This window comes from Macaca mulatta, chromosome 11 (genome assembly GCF_049350105.2).
Source record: "Macaca mulatta isolate MMU2019108-1 chromosome 11, T2T-MMU8v2.0, whole genome shotgun sequence".
NCBI lineage: Eukaryota > Metazoa > Chordata > Mammalia > Primates > Cercopithecidae > Macaca > Macaca mulatta.
Window position 1 is genome coordinate 72709293 of NC_133416.1, and position 18410 is coordinate 72727702.

The window sequence follows — 18410 nt, forward strand, 5'->3', positions numbered from 1 at the left end:
CACCAGTTGAAATTCTTCATAAATAGGTCATGAGACTTTTACTCAAGGATCCGGGAAGTGACATCAAATTTTAGTCAGACCCAAGCTGTATTTTCAAGGCTAAAAAGGGAGCTAATAACTTTTACATGTTTTCTAAAAGCACTTTCTCACAAGCAGTGGCTGTTCAAACACTTCAAACACTTAAACCTTCCTGCTATTACACACAGAATGCCAACAGTTATTACATCATTGTAAAAAACACTTCCTGATACTCAATTATACTCATTATGCCTAAATATTTAATTCCTGCCAATACCCAATTTAAATTGTCACTTCAAAATAATTTGTTTCCGATTATTGGGATCTACTAAATTACCTCCTTAAACCTATCACCTGAAAAAACATTACATGCCAGGGAGAATAAAGAGACCTTCCCCATTTCAAACTCAGGACACTTGCCCAGGGAGCTTCTCCTTATGGCACACTGGTTTCTACAGTGTGTTCTGGCTTACAGCTTGCCCCTCCATCTTGGAGACCCAAGGAGGAAGAACCCAGATGGTGTGCCCCACTGACCTCGTCTGTCAACAAGACTGTTCAGCAAAATTAGTGGGTGTGGGGTGTGGAGTAAAAAATACAGAAGCAGAGGCCTACTCAAAATACACTTAATGAGAACCATCTAGGGGGACTGGAAATCCATATTTTTAAAAAATATCTCAAGGGATTCAGAAATGATTGGTTAACAGACTAGAAAATACTATTGCATTCAATTAGTGTATTTTACCATTACATTTATGACATAATTTTCAGTGTGAAGTTTGTCAGTGAAGTTTTCCTCTGAATTAGACAAGTACCTCAGGACTTCCTAATACCAAAGTGACTCTCCCTCATCTGTATTATTGCCGATAGGGCATTGCATTTCCACCAACAATACTAACCTAAATTTCTCCATATGTTTCTTTTTTCATCAATGCTTCTTGCACTTCGTTTGTTTTTTCTGGGTTAAATTTTGCTCCTGCTAAAGTATATCCTTTGGTATTTCTTTCCATGAAGGCCTTAGTAGTAAACATTTTTAGTTTTTGGAAGTCTGAACATATCTTTATTTTTGTATCATTTAAGAGTGAAACTTTAACAGGATATAAAAAGCTAAAATAATAATCGTATCCCATAAGCACAGAGAAGATATTATTCCATTGTCTTCTGGAATCCATTGTTGCTTATGAGAAGTCATCTGTTAATAATCTAATTATCTTTGCTTTAAAGGTAATTTGTCTTTTCTTTCTGGTAAATTTATCTTAATTTTCATGTAGTGTGGTTTCAATGATATGTGTTTAGGTTCAGATTTGTGCTTAATTATCATTTTTGGATTCCATGTTCTTTTTCAACTTAAGGATTTATAATTTTCTTTAATTTTGAAAATATTTCTACCATTGTCTTCAAATAATACCTCTTGCCCACATGTTGGGTTGTTCATTGTATCTCCATGTCTTTTTATCTTCTCTTTTATATGCTTAATGTCTTTATCTTTTTGAAAATTGTTTCCCTGAGGGAAAATTAGTAAATTAGAGGTAAATGTTAGGAGGTCACTTTGCTGTTTCACTCATATATTCAGGCTCTAAAGTATTTTTAGTGACTATATTTTTCATTACTAGAACCTATATTTGCCATTAAAAAAAAATTCTCACTTTTTTTTCCCAAGAACTTTTGCACATTTCTTTCTTTTTCTCATGAATATTTTTTAAATGCATATTAAAAATCTCTTTCAGATTTCTCAACTATTTCTATTCTTGTGCATTTGCTCAGTCTTTCATGGAAGTTTATTATGTACTTGTGAGCTCATCTTCAGGGAGAGTTATTTTTCATAGGGGGCATCTCTTTGAAGAGGTACAAAGTTTGCTTGTGGACCAGTTTTTATGTTAATTTCTCATTCTTGTATTATATAGGTAGCATTAATTTGGAACCTGCCATTGGACAGGGTGGTCTTGGGGTTTCTGTTTCTCATAAGTGACTTTCCCCTCTTCTGCAGTTCCACATACCTGACCTGGTGGATAGAGTTTTCCTAGTGTTTTATCAAGACAGAACTTCCAAGCACCTAGATTTAGGCAGAATTTAGGATCTAGCTTTACAGCACACATAGTGCTTTCAACATAAGTCCTGCATAGCTGATACTTCCCTAAGCCCTAGGAGTATTCCACTTCCAACATGTCTGTAAGAAATTTTATTTTCAACTTCCGTTTTGAGCTCTTTGAGTAATGATTAAAAGCGTAGAATCTAGATTCTGACCACTTGGAATTAAAATAAACAGCTCTGCCACTTACTAGCTGTATAACTTTGGGGAAGTTGCTGAATCTCTCCATGCCTTAGTTTTCTCAGCTATAAAACTGTGACAATAACTTTCTCATGGAGTTGTGGGGATCAAATAAGTTAATATAGGCGAAATACTGAGGATGGTGCCTGACACATAGCAAGCATTAAATATATGTTTGCCATCATAATCTTACTTTCAGCTTGCCTACATATTAAACTTTTTTGTTAATATATTATATATATAGGCATATGTTAACATATATTTTAATAGATATAATTTTGTTAAATATATTTTATTAGGTTATATATGCATCCTATATATAGGTATATATTAACACATATTTTAATATACATAATTTTGTTAAATGTATTTTATTATGTTATATGTGTGTCATATATTTTCTTTCATAATTTGAAAAATATGTTTTATATATGGATAGCATAAGATTTTCATTCTGTTTTAGAAATATGGCCTTTCTAAAGTGAGGGCACAGTGGTAACAAGCAGGATATGGGAAGCTTATATTATATTCAGTTGCTATATGCAGGATTTGGGGCCTCTGACTTCTCAATGGTTGAATTCTTTTTTCCTCATTAAAGGCTTGGCTGGGCTCTGCTATCCTTCTCTCCTTCCCATGGCTGTCACTGCTAATCTTCACAAATTCATCTTTATTTTGAAGGTCATGGAACTCCAGAGATGTTTAGATGTATTTGAGCTGGCAGGAGAATTATTTTACTTCATTCATTCCTACATACAAAAGGTTTTTTATTTTGTGTTTTACCATTTTATTTGACCACACCAGCAAGTCTGTTTAACTGAATGTGGTATTTTCACAAGGAATAATGATCTGAGGAAAGGGGGCCTGTTCCCGAAAGTGGGATTGTAGATGCTAGTCTTGGCTCAGTTTCTGGGGTTTATTAAAAGAGTGTTTATAAAACCACTCTATTTTTATTTACCAAGAATATTAGTGGAGGAAAGGGGCAAGAAAAAAATGGCCTGGGACTCAAAATTCTCTGAGGATAAATCAATCATTAAGTAGATCATATTTACATGAATAACCAAGACTTGATGAGATGTGTCAGCCTACTCAGCTCCTAGCCACAGGTCAGCAAGGATTTAATGTACAATCAACCTTCTCTCATTCTACAGAAATAAATGAAAAAACTAGTCAACTAAGCAGCAGGCTGCTCTGAGGTTTCTTGAGTAGAAGGGTGACCTGTCTGTTCCCCTATTGATGCAATGAAGAGCACCACTTTTTGTGAATCCGTCTCTCCTTCCTTTCTTTCTTCCTTTTGGAAACCTAGCAATGGCTATGAACATTATGGTGACATATAGTTTATCAGAGGCCCTTACTATGTTTTCTTTTTTTTTTTTGAGACAAAGTCTCATTCTGTCATTAAGGCTGGAGAGCTGTGGTGTGATCACAGTTCACTGCAGCCTTGATCTCCTGGGCTCAAGTGATCCTCCTGCCTCAGCCTCCCGAGAAGCTGGGACTGTAGGTGTACATCACCATGCCCAGCTATTTTTTTTTTTTTTGTAGAGACAGGTCTCACTATGTTGCCCAAGCTGGTCTCAAACTCCTGGGCTCAAGTAATCTTCCCACCTTGGCCTCCCAAAGCACTGGGATTATAGACATAAGCCACTGAACCTGGCCTCTTACTATGCATTAAAACACCACTTTTGGCAATAAAAGCCCCCAAAGACAATCCTGAACTTATGCAGGGAGTCTGACTGTGCACTCCATAAAATGGTGTTGAAAACTGTGTGAGCACACAGGCATATTTTTCGGTTTGGAGTTGAGAGAAGGGATGTATAGAGCCACAAAGGGACATGGAGCCAGAGCACAGTGAGACACCCATGGGCTGGGAATTCCTCTCTGCCTGGCCTTGTTCAATCTACAAATTACTAAATGGGTAGAGTTACTAATACAGGGCATGGATTTGATGTGTATAACACAAAAATGTTTCTAAAAAACAAGACAGAGTTGAATAATTCATTTATTCTGAGTTCTGTAGGTAGACCCACTGTTTTATCAGAGGGAATAAATACATGGTGGATAGAGAGGTTAGAATTAAAAATTTTAATCCCAGATGTGTCAAGGCATCATTAATTCATTAATTAATTATCTCAACAAATACTTATCAAATGTCTACTATGTGTCAGACACTGTACCAGACTCTGGAGATATAATGAAGAACAATGCAGACACAGCCTCTACTTTCTTGGAATTTATAAGTTGTATGCCGATAACCAAATAATTTTGTCTCTCTAAGAGTCATTTTTTAATCTGTAAAATGGGGTTGTAGCAAGGACTAAATGAGAAAATGTATGGGAAAGTGCTTTATAACCGCTAATGTTTTCTGTATACTGAAGATCACACATACATACACACGCACAATTGTCTTCCATTTATTGCAAAGTATAATGAAAGATTAATGAAGTTGGATCAAAAAGCACATGACATAAATTAAATCTTTATATTTATCAAAAGGGGAGGTTGTGTGGAGACTTTCTGAGGAGTGAGTTAGGAACCTGAAGATGACTGAGGCTTCCCTCGAGAGTTTTTGAAGGCGCTAGATTATACATTATAAACGACCCTGAGCGTTTTTGATTCCCTTCTGTATGCACTCTTGGGCTTTTGGAGCAGTGCTCGGAGGATAATCTGAAAGGCTTCAAGGTCAAGGATGGAGAGAAGACAATGTAACAGTCCAGTCCAGCTCTGACCACCTGCAGAAATGCCTGGAGCAAGCTGGTCCCAGGAGAATCCTCTATGCGATCTCAGGAAGCAAGAAAAGGCTCTATGGAGGGAATGGCTTTTAATGGATACTTTGTGATTGGAGGAGAAAGACTGACCTCAACTTCTCTTTCTCCATGCTGTTTTTTAAAACCATGCCGAGGTGCACACTCTAGACAGAGTTGGGCATAGAGACAGGCAAAGAAGATCAGAAGCTCCAAGAGCCTCTTGTAATGACAGGCCATTGAGCTGGAGCCTTCACCTCAGCCATCTGTGGCTCCTCCTTCTTTTCTAGACCAAGGACACATGTCAAGTACCTGTTACGGTAGAAGAATAAAGATAAGTGACGTGTTATTCTCTGAGGGGTTTAAATTATGACATCCAAAAAAGAGAAAGTATTGTGACACCAGAAACAGAACCAGAATGACAAATTAATATCATAAACCCATTCATTTCTTCAATTTCCACTGCTGCTACCTTTGGCGGAGCCACCTGGGGTACAGGCAAAGTCCTCTTTATTGATCTAATTTTTCTCTAGGTTTCCTCAAATGCATTCTCCATACAAAAGCCAGCAGTTTTTTTTTTTTTTCCAGATAAATTCAGATTATGTCTCTTTCCTGTTTAAAACTATTCCATGTCTTCTCTTTGCACTTGGAAGAAACCCCAGACCCTTTGCCTTGACCTAGAAGTCCCTTCATGATCTGGTCCCTAACATCTCATCAAAGGCATCTCCTATATGTAACCTCTTTCCCTATACCTCCATCCACACTGGCCTTTTCTTATTCCCTCAAATTTTCCAAACTTCTTTCTGCCTCAGGACCATAGCATAGGCTGTTTCTTTAGACTGGAAGGCTCTTCAATGGCTGATTCTTCCCCTCGACTCCAAGAGGCCTCACTAGCATCCTGACTTGGGCAAATCCTCCTCTGTTATCTATTACAGAACTCTGGTTGCCTACTTCAAAGCACCTGTCCTGAGCTGTAATGCATGCACCTGTTTATTTGTTTGTCTGTCTCTTGGAATAAACTGCAAGATCCAGGTAGGATAAATCTATGGTTACTCACCACACCCTTGCACTTGAAACTTAGGATGATGCAAAAAAATATTAAAGGAATATATACAAGTTTGACTTTCTCCTTAATTTTTCTTACAGAGAGCAGGGGTGATTGCATAGGGCATAACTTCCTCACGCCTCCCTACTTTTCCACATGCAGTTGCTTCTATCTGGGCTCCCTTTTACCCTTGGCTGATCTCCAAATTCCTACTCATTCCACTTCCAGAACCAACACCACCCTTTCTCCTTCTGTGAAAGCTTCTCTTATATTCTCTTTTTTGTGTCTTCACACTATCACATAGACCTCTGTTTTGTAATTATGTGTGTATCTTCCTGTACTCCTTCCCTTTCACTGTGAATTCTCTGAGGACAAAAAGCTTATCTTATTCCTCTTTCCATCTTTAGCCCTAGTGCAGAATATGATATTCACATGATATACACATGCATGGGGAGCCTACAGATTTTATATATGTCATAGAGAAGGGCCCAGGGAAAGCTGGCCACTCCTTGGCGGCGATGTCTGCCCTTGGTTCCTCTTGCTGAACAAAGGATGGTCTATGAACAGGAAGGATGGGATGCTCCCACCCCACTGCCTGCCCCACTCAGAAGTGAAGGCAGCTTGTACCCAGGCCGAAATAGGGTTTCCCAATCCTTTGAAAGGAAAGCATTCTTCGGGCAGATTTTCAAGCTGAAACCATCCGGAACAAAAGCTGCTTCCAGTGGTGGCCGAGCAGACCAGTGCCCCCCTCCCTACGGCCCTAGTGCAATTACTACCTAATGGGAGAGGGATGTGAAGTCTTCAGGTGAAACATTTCATCAGGGCCACTGTCAGCCAGTGAGACAGAGACCTGTGAGCTCACCAGCTGATCGTGTGGGACAGTTAGAGGTGCTCAAGCAGCAGAGAAAGTGAGGAGGAGGAGAAGGAGGAGCAGCAGCGGCATACAGCCTGCCAGGTCCATTTTCACCACGCTTCCTTCCCCCAGTGGCCACCACTGGATTCTGTTTCCCCCATGGTTGGGAACTCGGGCCCTTGAAAATGAGGCACTGTTCCCCGCCAGGCACAGAGTCCAAGAGGAAAGCTCTTCGTCTTTGAAGGCAATGTGAGCATCACAACTGAATGTCTTTTAATTAACTTAGGTCCACATTTCTGCCAGACTTCCCAACTTTTTTTTTTTTTTTTTAACATTATCTCTCTTGACCTGCTTCCCAAGGACCCTCATGTTCTCCTGTCCATTTCATCCCTCTTCCCAAGGAGAGGACTGGGATACCCCAGCAACATTCCAGATCTTTCTATCTCTTTGCACGCTGCTGAAAAGCAACTGTTCGGACAACAGTTTCTGAGGTTCTGTGGAATGGAAGGCAACGCCTACCTATGCTCAGGGATAAATTGAAAAAATAATAAAAACAACTACTTCTCCTGAAGGCCAAGAAAAAAATTCAGTGGAACCTGTGGGAACTACAAATTCTGAGGGAGGCCTTTGGAGCAGTCCTGCATTTAGTAATAATCCTTGAGTCACGGCCGCCCAGATACTGCCTCCGGGTCTGATTTTCCTTTGAGGCCTTGGAGTATATACCCAGATGAACATGAGTTTAGAGTTTTCAAAGGTCCAGGTTGGCTAGTGAGTTGTCTATAAACTGGCTGCTGCCTAACAGAACAGGCATTATCTTAATGGTACTGATAGATCTGGAGTGTCACACATCATTAAAATAGCTGATTGATTAGAAGAAAATAATTAGCTTGCCCTGCATTGCTGGAAAGACTTTTGGCATACCAAGAAGGAGATATGGAAAGGACGTGGGGTCATCCATCTTTTGATCATTTGTTTTCCATCCAACGTGATGAAAAAGGCCCTGATAACCCTTAGGGAAGGGAAGGAATATAAACATGTCTTAGTTCTTCTCTGCCATTTACTCAGAGAGAAGCTATCTGCAGACTTTCTGGAGTGTGGTGTGTTTATTCCAGTTACATAGACACACTCCTTTAAATCAAACACACTGTTAGTGCCTTGGAGTTGTAAATCAGTGGTTCTTTTCAAGTGACTTGATAGAATGTGATATTCTACTTTCCCTTGACAGGATATAAACATCGAAACCTAAATATTATAATCAAGTCCAGCCATTGGCAGGACCGTGAAGAAGGACATGTAGATTCTAGTAGCTTTTCAATGTCCTTCTTGCCTTTCGTGGTATCTGTCTTCCTCTGGATGTTCAATAGTCATTCTCTTTCACTACTTGAGAGATAAGTTGACAAACTTATTTATATTCAGGAGTGATGTGGTTTAAGGCATTTTTATGTTCATACACATTTGCACAAAGAACCTTGAGCCAAAGGGTGTCTCTGGGGAGGTATTTTGCTGGCATGATGGGCCTTCTCAGTACCCTGGAAATCAAGTTGTCGAACTTGCAGGCCATCAGTACTCTGATGATACTATACTCTTGGAGAGGCTGGGGGCAGAGTAAGCAGATCTGGATCACCTGGGGGCCTTCGGCTGACCCTTAGATGTACCTCCTGCCTCCCTCCACACCCTTTAGCCTCCATTATTACTTTAAAAAGCCACTGTTACAGATGAAAGCATATTATGCTCAGATTAGAAAATAAAATGGTGAAACACTGTTGGTCTGGAGAACAGAGTCTGAGTTTGGGAGTTGGCTGGAATTGGGCATTCTGACCCTTTTCAGGCAAGTGACCTTGGGTACATTACTTGCTGTCCCCGAAACAATTGAACAAGATTGCCCTGAAACTTGCATAAAATTAATGCAGGAGAAAATGCTTAGTCAGGTTGGGTGGGGTGGCTCACGCCTGTAATTCCAGCACTTTAGGAGGCCAGGTGGTCAGATCACTTGAAGTCACGATTTCGAGACCAGCCTGGCCAGCATGGGGAAACGCTGTCTCTACTAAAAATATTTAATACAAAAAAATTAGCTGATCTTAGTGGTGGGTGCCTGTAATCCCAGTTACTCAGGAGGCTGAGGCAGAAGAATCGCTTGAGCCCAGGAGGTGGAGGTTGCAGTGAGCCAAGATCATGCCCCTGTATTCCAGCCTGGGTGACTAAGTGAGACTGTCTCAAAAAAAAAAAAAAAAAAAAAAATAAGCTTAGCCAATAAATATTAGTTTTCTTCCCTTTTAAAATATAATCAGAAACTCTGAATTTCACCTGAATATAATTTGTTGACATTAACTCTTAAACAATTTGTGCAACATTTTTTACAAGATAACATGATTAACTATTTTTTCCTAAACACATGAGTAATGCATCTTCACTGCAGAAATTCAGGTAATTTAAAAAAAAAAAGAAAATCTATCTTAGGCAGAATCACTCATTTTTTAAAAAAATTATTTTTCGATACATTTGCCCCTGCACTTCCCCACCCCCTGATCCTGGGCCTTTTTATAATGTCTGCTGTTATACTGCACCTTCTGACTTGTTGACTTCTTTTCTCCTTTAATACGTCATAAGCATTTTTCCATGATTAAACATGCAGTGTGTGTGTGTGTGTGTGTGTGTGTGTGTGTGTGTTACAGTTGCTGCCATCACTGGACAGCCCATTCTTGGCAAGAGCTTGAGTTCTTTTTTGAATTTCTGTCATATGGCTGGATATGGGAGTAGGGATGTAGGATAGTGGTGAATTTTATCTTAGTTCTCCTTCCACTGACCAGAAGTTCCTTCTGCCTTCAGTGACAAAAGGCCACATTTCAAATGCAGTTATTGGAAAGGGTCCTTTGATCCCCACAACTGGCCCCAGGGCAATGCAGAGTTGTGGCATAAGTGGTTTTTGAATGAATAAATGTATGCATGAAGGAAGAGGCATACCATTCATTCAGAAACAGGGATGCTGGGTGGTTTTGAATTCTCAGCATGGCATTATCGGTAATTTTTAGCTTTTGTTTTTATGTTACTTCTCTGTGCCTCAGTTTCATTACCTGCAAGATAGAAATAATAATAGTCCCTACCTCATGGGGTTGACACAGTGTTATATGAACGAATACATGTGAAGCGACTTTCAACATTGCCTGGCAAAAAGAGAGTGCTCAATAAACCATAGCTCATCATCATCATCATCATCATCATTATGTGCTTTACAATATATTCCAACATTTTTTCAGTGAGCCCAGCCACTCAAACACACAATGATTTTTAAACATTTTTTTTTTTAAAGAAAGTACACATAGGCATAAGAAGACAGCATCTTAGGACAGTAAAGTAAAACAGGATGAGGAGATTGGCTAGATACCAGGAAAAGGAAGTTCTAACAGAGACAGAAAGGTATAGAAAAGGAAACAAGGAAGGGAGAAAGGAAAACAAAGAGAAAGGAGGGAGCAATTATGGGCAGACCAGAATTCAGCAGAGGGAAGGGCCAGGTATGTAAGTTTGAAAAACGCACCATGGGACTTGACTGTGCAGTGAAGACTGAGACCCATTACTCTAGGACGTTAAGGAGGAAGCTTCACAGACCCTCTCCGGCTCCCTGTCCTATTACCCAGTCAGGAAAGGGGAAGGGGCTCAGAGTGGCGAGAAGGGAATAAGGACAGGAATTAGAAAATTGAAACATGGAAAGGTAAATTAACTCGTGAAAGGTCTCTTGGCTCATTGCTGGCAACACTGGGTCTAGAACTCAGCTTTCAGGGTATCCAAATTAGTTCTCAATACTTCTCCAACCCTGTCTGCCAGTTTCTCTCTGTACTTGGAGACCTAAATACAAAAACTGACTCGAGAATTTGAAATCTATGCCTTAACTTTTAGGATGGCCATATGTTGAGGGAGGAACAAAGATACTGGTCAAAGTTTCCATCAATGACCTGCAGAAAATTGGAAAATATCAGGTACCATCACTTCCTCACTCCCCACAAGTCTTCCAGACCTCTCTCTCTTTGCAAAGAGTGGTCAGGGAAGGTTCCAAGCCAATTGCTTAATAAATTAATAGCTCTTATTCCACTGTACAAAATGTAAGAGAAAGAATCAATTGGTTATTTTGGTTTCACAGCAGCCAATGTGCACGTGTGACTTGACTGAGCAAGACTCAGAAATTTTCTCCATTCCAGACTGATGGGCTTGGCTTTTGGAATTCCAGGCCCTTGCATGTAGATTGACTATAGGAGCCATGAAAACATTATTTGTACGTTTTTGGTTTTGTTTTTGCATTTGGTGCTACAACTTGCAAATAGTGGCCAGACTAGTTTAAACGTATTTCTTAATATACAAGGATATTTGTATTATTTTTCTGGCACTCATTTTACTGGATTATTAGATCAAATATGGGTGTGTGCGTTGTGAGATAATCTTTTATTGGTTGGTTGGTTGGTTTATAAACAATTGGGAACAAAGACTGGAAGCCAGGTAAGATAGTTGATGGAATGCAGTCTAGCAACACTTAGGCTGGTATAGAATCTAAGATTCACAACTCCTTAAAGAAGATGCCATGTGCTTTGAGAGTAGGGTCGGTGTCAAAATTAGAGCACTCTGAATTAGTCTAGTTTATGTTTTTAGAAGCGCTATTTTCTTCCCATGTCAAAACTTCAAAACACCTGAGAAAATAAGTAGGAAGGTCTCTGTGGTTATGAACTTTGAGTGAATGATGACAATTTTGAGATACGTGCCAAAATAGGAGAGTCTTCATTTTCCTCATACCTGTTAAGGTAGTGGTCTGGACTTGCTCAGTCCTACACTTGAAGCAAACGGAGGGCCTGTGGGAGCTCCTTTGAAGGAGGCGAGTGCTCTTTGTTCCCTCGTGGCCTCTGAAGTTACTCTAGAGCTATACAGCTCAAGGCCAGCAGATGGCGCGTGGCGTCAGGCTGCGAGATAGCGCCGAGACAGCATGGACGCCGAGAGCCTGGGAAAGCCAACTGTACCACGGGAATATAAACTTTAGTTAGGAATAGAAGTACGCTCATTTTAGCTGTTAGATGATTTGCCTGATACTCTGGCTCTTTATTTCGAGGATGTCTAGCTCACCTGTGAAATAACTCAGACCTCATTTCACTCATTTCTTAAACTAGGACTGGGTAAGGCTTACCATTCTCCTCTGCTTGTTTAGGACACTCTTGAGAACCTCCTAAAATGCTGTGGAATGGAACAGTGGGAACGACCACAAGTACATTTTGGGGAGAAGAGAATAAAAACACCATTCCTTGAGAGTGGAAATGTCAGAGGCGTTCAAACCAGAGCGACTCCATCTTGAGTAGGGGCTGGGTAAAAATGAGAACGAGACCTGCTGGGCTGCATTCCCAGGAGGTTAGACATTCTTAGTCACAGGATGAGATAGGAGGTCAGCAGGATTGGTATCACAAGATACATGTCATAAAGACCCTGGTGATAAAACAGGATGCCATAAAGAAGCCGGCCAAAACCAAGATGGTGATGAAAGTGACCTCTGGTCATCCTCATTGCTCATTATACGTTAATTATGATGCATTAGCAGGCTAATAAACATTCCCACCAGTGCCATGACAGTTTACAAATGCCATAGCAACATCCAAGTTACCCTATATGGTCTAGAAAGGGGAGGAACCCGCAGTTTTGGGAACCTCCCCTTTTCCAGAAAGCATATGAATAATCTACCCCTTGTTTAGCATATGATCAAGAAATAACCATAAAAATGGCCATCCAGCAGCCCTCAGTGCTGCTCTGTCTATGGAATAGCCATCTTTTTGTTTCTTCACTTCTCTAATAAACTTGCTTTCACTTTATGGACTCCTGAATTCTTTCTTGCACAAGATCCAAGAACCCTCTCTTGGGGTCTGGATCGGGACCCCTTTCCAGTAACAGAAGCAGATGATCATACAATCCTCTTTATTGTCCTTCCCCAGCCCACAACCAAGTTTCCTAGAATCATAGTACAGTTTCCTAGAAGGCCTACTGCTGGCATATAGTTAGAGATAACTGAAGACATCTCTTAGGTTTTGAGAATAGATTACTTGTACACTTATCAAGCAGATTTTAACTTAATCTAATTGTTGTCGGTTCAGCACCTTGACCTGGTGTCACTGAGCCTGGAACTTCTCCAGAGAATAAACTTCTAGTTTTCTAAACGAAGAGGGAAGGAAAAGAGAAGGGTGGAGGGATAATTGTCTGGCTGCATGGGGGTGGATGAGGGAACCTAGAGGTTAAACTGCTCCACCTTCTGCAGACCTTCAGCCAAACCAAGTTTCAGCCCCATGCTTCAGCCTCATTTTCTATAGTACTTAGTGCCTCTAAGGCCTGAATCTTTCTGGGGCTCTAAAGGGAAAATTGCTGTGCTTTTTATTATTAAAAAAATTTTTTTTTTCATCAATGTTCTCATTAGCAGATACCTGTCATTCTGTTAAACCCCTGCTGTACATTTTCTTTGTTTCCCACATTGTGAGTTTTATTTTTCCAGGGCAGAAATTCCTGGCATCCCTTGCAGCTCCCAGGGATTAGGTCTGGGACCTATGTTCTACCAACCAAATACACCCACATGAAGCTCTGATTAGGAAGTCAGCAACATGTGGACACAGACTGGGTTCTGAGCATCTATGGTGCAGATGAAGATGATGGCAGGAGCTGTGGAGGCAGTAGAATCCTCATCAATCCTCTTCTGGGTGAGATGCCAGGCTGTGTTCCTATGAACTTAGCCTTGAGCTTCTTTTTTTGCCAGACCTCCCAATGAATCACCGAGCTCCTAATAACTCTCAGTAATTTCCTTTTATGCTCAAACCAACCCAAATGGTTTCTATAGTTTGCAACTAAAGGGGGAAAAAAGGAAGAAAGAAAAGAGACTAATAAATTTGGTCCATGAAAGTAAGGTCAATCTAAAATCTATAAGAATAAAAAATGCAGAATTGGGCTCAATGCAGGCAGGAAGACAGAAGGCAAAGTGTATTTTGTTATGTACAAAGTACTACATATGGTACAACATTCCAGTGCTGCCTTCCTAAGGCAGGTGCTATTTGACTGTGGCCACAACCCAATATGGAGAGAAGCTCCATGACGTGGGGCATTGAAACACTGACAAAGCCAACTGCTTCTTTATCTGCACCAAAGCAGCAGAAATAATGACTTCAAAGTAGCAACCTTAACCAGAAAGACCTGAAGTCCTTCTCCCATTATTATTGTTATCATTATTGTTATTATTTTGCAAGGCATGCCCACTGGACTTTCTCCCATTATTTAAGGATTCTCTGCAAGAAACCTTGAACCTATTAAAAAAGTTCCAGTTCAGGGGAGTGTTTCCCCATGAGAAGCTACGATTTCAAATTGTCTCAAAGAAGTAGTCATTGAAGAAGAACTAGAAAAGGATAGATCAGTGATGTTGGAAGTAAAGGGGCAAGAATCTTCAGGTTTAAAGACTGTGGACACAGCATCTTTGACTGTGTCTACACACAGCATCTTTGACTGTGTCTACACACATACAATTGATAGGAAGCAAATAGAACAGAAGCCAACTAAGATTTTTAGGAAACCACATTGTCAAAGACACCTCAAGCCTGCCTGAAAATAGCCTATAATTTTTATTTTTAAAACAAATTCCAGGCCTCTAGACCCACACTAGCATGAAGAGGTCTGCAGAAGCTGTGTGTCCCTCAAGAAAGCAATTCTTTATTGCCCATCAAAGATGAATCCGTAGGGGATCATTAACAAGAAGATCATCCCAGAGAGCAGCTTCTAGAATCACCAACCAAGTAAGTGTCATTGCTATCCCTATTCAGCAAGGTTTGCTATTTGCTACTCATTCAGGAATGCTGAGTCTATGTTTTAAACTGAAAGTTTAAAACAAAATCTTGGTTATCCCATTTTTTCTTTACGTTTGTATAATTGGGAGTGGGTATTGGGAGACAGCTTGTCTTTGAGCTTTGGGCTTTGAGTAGTAATAGTTGTTGTTTTTTTTTTTTTTTTAAACAATTAGCATTAGCCTTACTATTTAAGACAGAAGATTTTTCAGAACAAAGACCTCAAAATGAGGAGTGTGTTCTGGACTTAAAACATTGCTCAGGTGTGTTAGCAAGGACTGAGACCTTGAAGGTCTCCAAATACCATTAAGAATCATTGTGTTATCCTCTTTCTCACCTGTTGGATTTGTTTGTTTTTACTTCTGATTGATGAACTGGGCGAAGAAAAGTGGTCTAGAAATGGTGAGAGTGGGTGGGTAGATAGGATACAGGTGGCCTCAAATGGAGAGTGGTCACCTGTGAACAGAAGCCATGTTGATCTCCCTGCACTGCCTCTTCTTCCCTACTCCTTGCAATGACCTTTACCTGGACTCAGTCAAAACAGCTCTGTCCTTCTCCTTCCCAACCTAAAGCTTATAGTGCAGTTAATCTAGAGGTCAGCTGAAGTGCAGATTCAAGTGGCTCAAACCCCTTTGCAGGTGTAGGGAAGGAGTTTGGAACAGGGAAGGGGTAGGTTGGGGGTGAAGATGGGAGGAGCTCATGGCTTCCCCAATTAGCTCTGATTCAGAGCTCAGACTTCTGTTGTCATTTCCTACCCACAAGTACTGTATCATTCCTTTGGTTTCCTTCATTTCTATTCAGCCTCATGAAATAAAGAAATAAAGTAAACAAACAAGTAAATTAAAACAAGATCTTTATGGATGTGACAGAAAGCTTAGAAAGCCAAGAAAGTCTTCTATCCAGGTGATGCAAATAACTGTAAAACTTCAGGCTTCTTGAACTACAAAGATGAATTCTGCCAACCCAAGTTCTAGTACTTCCTCCACTCCCAGCCTAATTCCACTGTTTCTTGGTTTCCTCGCTCCTTCTCTTTCTGTTTGACTGTTGGGAGTAATAAACTCAGTCAAGTCCTACTACTTGAGCCCATATTTAAATGCAGAACAATTTGGACTTCAATTTATTCTTCCCCCTTCTTCCAGACTCTGGTCTGATTTATCTTTTTATACTCTATAGCCTATTAGGGTTTTATAATAAAGGCTGTCCTTCTCTAAGATTTCCAGTGTAGCTATTATCCTTTAACCCTTTTGTAGAGTTAACAAAACCAGTTGTTATTTTTTTTGGTGGGGGTGGAGGGTGGTTGTTTAGCTTTTACTGATTATTAGAATGACTATTATTTCAGCAAAAAGTATTTATGAAAAAAAAAACTCAAAAATTTCAGAAAAGTACAAAGGAGAAAGAGAATAATCTGTAGCATTCCAAACTCAGTATATGTCTAAGGACAGTCTCTGTTCTCCCCTGGTCTTATTCATGCCCTTCTCTCTAATCAAGGAACAATTGGCTTGACTTTTCTAGCTTACTTCACTTAATTTTAGATAAATATATATCCTGTTTGAGATTCAAAGAAGCATTTGTCAGCATTAAGGGTCTCCCTTATCTTCATCCATGCTCACAATATGTGGCAGGTATCCTTCAGAGTTTGTGGTTTGGGATTATAGCTGTTTCCTCATTTCATTCATGATGGGGAGATTTTTTTTTCCTTCTATTTTTGTTCCATTTATTGTTTTCATTGGATTTTTAGAAAGGGGAATGGCGTAAGTGGTTTTACTCTGCTGTCTTTAACAGGAAGACTTACTTTTCAAAATAATTACGTGTCTGCTTTTAATTTTCTACTTCAAGAAAATGTTAAGGAAAGAATGTATAGCATTCTAGTTAATTTTCAGTCGTTTAGGTGCCTGATAAAGAGAAGCTTCCCTAAAGAGCAGCCAGTTCTGTTCTGAAGATGGCCTTCCCATGGCACCAGTACCCTGGCTAGAATTTTCCCAGGGAGAGATGGCCTAGCTCCATGGGAGCTATCACCATAGATTGCCCATGCTGAGAGAACAGACCACAAATTACACCAGCTGCAGACACTTACACAGCGCATGTAGGGAGAAAAGAGGCTGATATCCAGAGAACGAGAGGGGTTGTACCTCAGCTGCACAGCAGCAGCAACCTGCAGAGAAACACAACCTGCAAGTTTATACAGCCCTCCTCCTGCCTCCATGAGAACATGACAGAGGCATTTGAACCAGAGTAACTCCATCTTGAATAGGGGCTGGGTAAAATAAGGCTGAGACCTACTGGGCTGCATTCACAGGAGGTCAGGCATTCTTAGTCACAGGATGAGATAGGAGGTTGGCATAAGACACTGGTCACAAAGACCCTGCTGATAAAACAGGATGTGGTAAAGAAGCCAGTCAAATCCCACCAAAACCAAGATGGCAATGAAAGTGACCTCTGGTCATCTTCATTATTCATTATACATTAATTATAATGCACTAGCTTGCTAAAAGACACTCTCACCAGCACCAGGACAGTTTACGAATGCCATGGTAACATTCGGAATTTATCCTACATAATCTAAAAAGGGGAGGGACCTTCAGTTTCGGGAAATCTCTGACCCTTTCCTGGAAAACTCATGAATAATCCACCCCTTGTTTACAAATAATCGAGAAATAACTATAAGTATACTCAATTGAGCCGCTTATACCACTGCTCTGGCTATAGAGTAGCCATTCTTTTGTTCCTTCACTTTCTGAATAAACTTGCTTTCACTTTACTGTACGGACTCACCCTGAATTCTCTCTTGCCCAGAGGTCCAAGAACCTTATCTTGGGGTCTGGATTGACACCCCTTTCCAGTAACAGATCCATAACTTCTCCATTATCTAGACATCGTTTTGGGAAGAAGGACGGAAGGGGAGACCTATAGAAAGTAGAGAATAGACTCTGATAGGGAGTTTCAGCATCAAATTGAGTAAAGTAAGCCCTCGTCCCCTTTTTTTCACCCTGGAAGAGACTGTAACTTAGCAAGTTTATTTCCACCATCTGTAGAAATGAGAGCTTCAGAGCAAGATTAAATCAGTTATAGAAAATAAATAAGCTACTGTTTTTGTACATCTGATTTGCAAGGTGTTAATCTTGACCCTGCAACATCTGCGATTTTAGCTTCATCTTTCAGCAAGAGGCAGCCTGCTAGAAGGAAAACTGTTCAGGACTGGGAGTTGACCTTGGGTTACTCCTGGCTCTGCCACTAACTAGTTATGTGATGGTGGTTAAGACACTTAGTCTTCTACTTCGAAATTTCGTCAACTCTAAAATTACAAGGTTGGACCAGATCCATGATTTTCAAATGTTCATGGCTGCAGAGCCCTTTTGTTAAACTCTGACTTAGATGGCCAATATATAAAACAGATACTGTTGGAGTTTCCTCTGGCAAAATGGGAAGTAGGTGTCTGGGACCACATATGCTAGAGGGCCCCTTGGGCTCCCTAGAAAGTCCCTAAATCACCTCCACAGAGCCCTTCCCAGCTATGCACTTCGAAGACCAGTGAAGGCAATGATTCTCTGGTCCTTTTTGATTCTAATCCCCAATGATTCAATGTCTGCCCAAGGCCAAGAGTGACTGACAGCAGCATGAAATAATCTGTTCCATGGTCCATGGGCATCTGAGGAGA

The 18410-nt window shown here is 40.4% G+C and overlaps 1 long non-coding RNA gene across 2 annotated transcripts in view; it reads right to left on the reverse strand.

Moving 5' to 3' along the window:
- Positions 1 to 18410, reverse strand: part of LOC144332945 (uncharacterized) — a 134334-nt gene that overhangs the window by 40073 nt on the left and 75851 nt on the right. The window contains exon 5 of one of the 2 annotated variants that reach the window (XR_013401204.1): positions 12841 to 13771. The exons of the other annotated variant lie outside the window; for it this stretch is intronic. This is a non-coding gene — a long non-coding RNA (uncharacterized LOC144332945). Of the gene's footprint in view, positions 1 to 12840; positions 13772 to 18410 lie in introns of those variants that run through there. 2 annotated transcript variants of the gene reach the window in all.